Source organism: Terrapene carolina, unplaced genomic scaffold (assembly GCF_002925995.2).
Source record: "Terrapene carolina triunguis isolate 2854851 unplaced genomic scaffold, T_m_triunguis-2.0 Scaffold101, whole genome shotgun sequence".
In the NCBI taxonomy this organism is placed as follows: domain Eukaryota; kingdom Metazoa; phylum Chordata; order Testudines; family Emydidae; genus Terrapene; species Terrapene triunguis.
The window spans coordinates 75,633-79,762 of NW_020664452.1; positions in this window are offsets into that span (position 1 = coordinate 75,633).

Genomic DNA, 4,130 nt, shown 5'->3' on the forward strand with positions numbered 1-4,130 from the left:
GCCATCACCACGGCAGCCCCAGCATCAGGGCCCCCAGCCCATCAGACGCCACTGCACCTCCAACCTGTCATTGCCACTACCCTGTGCACACCCCTCCACCTCTTCACCAGCACCAGGCCCCTCGGAGCCACTAGCCACTACCGCCTCTGCTACCTCATCCACATGCCCTCAGCCTACACTGCTTCACCCTCCCATCTCCACCCACTCTGCCACTGCCCCCACACAAAACTGTTTCCCAGCATTAACTATAAAGTAATAATTGTTACAACCTGGCCCGGTACCACTCTGTATGGTCACCAGTCTGTTGTGGGTGAAACCAGTTGCTTGGTCGCCCATGTTTTGTCTTGAATGATCCCTTAGAATATGTGGTAACTAGTTATGATCATTTATTTTTTGACCTTAGCTGTGATACTCTGAATACTTTTTCCAGACCTGAGGAAGAGCTCTGTGTAGCTCAAAAGCTTGTCTCTCTCAACAACACAAGTTGGTCCGTCTTTACCCATCTCATCTCTCTCTAAAGGTTCATCGAACATTATTCCCAATTTACAGGTTGGGATAGGGAGGCACAGGGAAGCCACGGCCCACATTCTCTAAAAGTGGCCACTGATTTTGGGTGCCAACTCGGAGACTGTTGGACATGATTTTCAGAAGCGCTAAGGTTCCTACAATTCCAGTTGATGTCCGTGGGAGCCGTATATACTCAGCATCTCTGAAAATGAGGTCATAAGTGTCTCAAGTGGGACAACCAAAAATCAGATGCCAAACTTTACAACTGTCCAAAATGACTTGTCTACGGTCATGCAGCAAGTAAGTGGCAGAACAAAGAAATAGAAACCACTTCTGTTTCTTATCCACTGGACCACACTGCCTTCCACTATACTGTGAACAGAAAATTGGGATATACTTAATTAAAAGCTGAGTCAGGCTGACATGGTTGGAATTTTTAAGAATGAGTGGTGTTACTATCAGGACACAGCACCTTTAGGGTGTGGTACAGTCTGGGTGGTACAGTGCAAAAGCCTTGCCCATTGTAACTTGGTTGCAGCAAGGAATAGAATAGATAGTAGCCTGCAACAAGGAAATCTCATGTTGTGGTAACTTGATTAATTTTTTCTGTTGATGTCTCTTGTTCTAATGAAAATATTTTTAGTTAATTGAAGGCATGATTGGCTTCTTTGGATCCGGACATAACAGACTAAAGACTGGATATTATGTCTTAGTGGTAGAACAATAATTAAGGTTTTGTTGAGTTGGTATAATTGTTTTAGCAGCAAATAGAAGGTTTTCTCAAAATGTAATACAAAATTTGCTTCTTAAGTATTGTTGGAAAAATTCCATACTTGAAGGAGTAAAATATAGATGAATTATTCTAGTTAAGTCTAATATTGTTTCTTATTTCCCCCAAACAGTGCAGGGAGGTCTGAGGATAGTTACAGAGCTCTCATCTCTTTTTCATTCTGGATTGTCATTTTTTCCTCTTACTTTCTTCAATGTCTATAATCAAGTACTCAGCATCACTGTATAGCCCAGAGGACAGATACCTTATCTTCTTCAGCGGCTGCTGTTAATGTCAGTTTGTAGGGTCTCAAGGGTGACACGATCTGTTCACTCTCTCTTTGCCCACAGAGAATGTTCTCTGACCAGAGTTTGGAGAGGAGAAGAATTGAATTTCTATTCTTGAACTCAAGACTCCTCTCCACATGGTAATAGCTGGTGCAACCAGCCATGTCACCACAGAGAGCTGTATAATAACTGCCCATACAGATTTCAAAACAACCTGGAACTACATACTTTTTGTGCACACATAGATATATAAAATTTAGGAGCTATTGATTTTTTGTTTCAATGAACAGGTATAAGGAGGATTTATTCACTCTCCATGACCTTAGCTATGATTTTTTTTCCATAGGAATATAGGCATTGCCATCTCCCACAGTCTCTTATACTGTTTGATTTTTACCATTTAATTATGTGTCAGTTGGTTCTATTGTATTACACATAGGTTCTTATAGTGCCCTCATCATCATAATATCTGAGTGCCTTCCAATAGTGCTTTACAGGTACAGCTACACTCCAACCTCCCACCCTGCGGTAGCAAGTCTCAGAGCCTGGGTTAACTGACTCAGGCTTGTGCTATGGGTTAGCAGTGTAGCCATTCCCGCTCAGGCTGGAGCCTGGGCTCTAAAACGCAGCAAGGGAGGAGAATCTCAGAGCCTGGGCTTCAATTTGAGTGGGACTGTCCACACTGCTATTTTTAGCCCAGTAGGGCGAGCCCTGTGAGCCTGAGTCAATTGGCCTAGGCTCTGAGATTCGCTGTTTTTTTATGCAGTTTAGACATACCCTAAATGACGTGACAAACAGCTGTGATATATGGTTTGTTCTTTCTTTCATCTGTAGTCAAGGGAGAATTGTGTGTAGTGCAGTGTTTTGTTTTTGTAAATTTTTAAGATGTACAGGCTTCTATGTGTTTATATTAGAGAAGGCAAGGTTGAAGAAGAGTGCCTTGCACTTGTAGGTGATGTTTGTGATAGAAGTTCATTCGGCAGTCTCTGCATGATCCCTGAGAAAGCTTTATCTCCTGCCCAGACAAGCTTTATATACTTATGATAGTCTCTAAGGTGCCACAAGTTCTTATGATAGAACGTTCCATTGTACCTATAGAGCGGAGGTGTCAACTACAGTCCTAATCTTAGAGCTTTAGGCCATCAATTAGATATGCGAGACCTGGTCCATTGAGCACCTTTAAGATAAGGACTGAGACCTTGAACTTTACTCTGTATTCTGTAGGAAGCCAATCTGGAGAGGGGAAGACAGATCTGCAGAGGCTCACGGTACTGCAGCATTCTGTACTAGTTGAAGTTTCCTAAGGCTTGATGGCTTCATGTCCAGGTATATTGCATTGCTGTAGTCCAGATGGGAGGGTGATGAAAGCATCTGTAATCAAGGACAGGTCATTGACTGCCAGGATAAAACAGAGGGTATGTCTGTACTAGAGCTGAAGGTGTAATTTCTAGTTCAAATAGACAAATCCACAATAGGACTGATCAAGCTAGTGTGCTAAAAATAGACGTGTAGTACAAGCAGTAGAACAGGCTAGCTGCCCAAAGTATGAGTCTTCATTAAACATTAAATATGTATACAGATGTGGCTATCCACAGATATAAAGCGCATATCTGCAGATTTGCAGGGCTCTCCTAACAATGAGTGAGACCAGCAGGGCCATGGTCAGCGACCGGGTCAGGAACCGCAGTGATGAAAGCAGCAGCATGTCAGGCTGCTGCTCGCAGGAGCCAGCGCCCAACCTGGGCAGCTCCTTCAGCGTGGCTGTACTGCCCCCAGTCCTGCACACTGGGGCAGGCACCAGGCCCACCAGCAGCTGTCCCTGGGCATCTGCATATTGCTCATTCTGACTAGTTCACCTATTGGCTGCACATGAATATTGAATAGGACAGGACAGAGAATAGATTCTTGCAGGACTCCACACATAAGAGGTTTTGTGATGGTGGTGGTGCAGTTTCCCATCGCTACTCTTTTGGTGTTTCCCTCCAAACACTTCAGCACATTCCCTGGGATCCCTGTCATCTCTCCTGGTCAGGACAACAGTAGCTCATGGTCAACAGTGGTGACTGCTGAAGAGAGGTCCAGGAGGATGAGCATGGACGTCTGCCTTCCTTGCACTGACAGCAGGAAATCACCCAGCAGACCCACTAAAACTGTTTCTGTCCCATGTCCTGGCCTGATTCCGGATTGTGCTGGGTTTAGGATATTAATTTTTAATTAGTTGACATGGTTCATAGTTTTGGAGTTCCCAGTAGTGTTTGGTACCTGGTAATTACCCTTCTGGGGGCAAAAGAGGGGCATCAATGATTGCTATTATTAATTATTACTTTACAGAACACAAAGGCATGTCAGGCACTTTATAAAAGAAGACATAGTCCTTGCCCCAAATAACTTACATTTTAAACTATCCTTGATGCAATAACTGAGGAGGCCAGACTGTAGGCAGGGAATGGGACAGGAAAGGAAGAGGGTTACCGCAATATAATTACAAGATTACTCAGTTTAAGGCACTTTGATCATTTAAAAAAATATACAAATAAAATAGTTAAAATAATTAACTCACTTAAGGG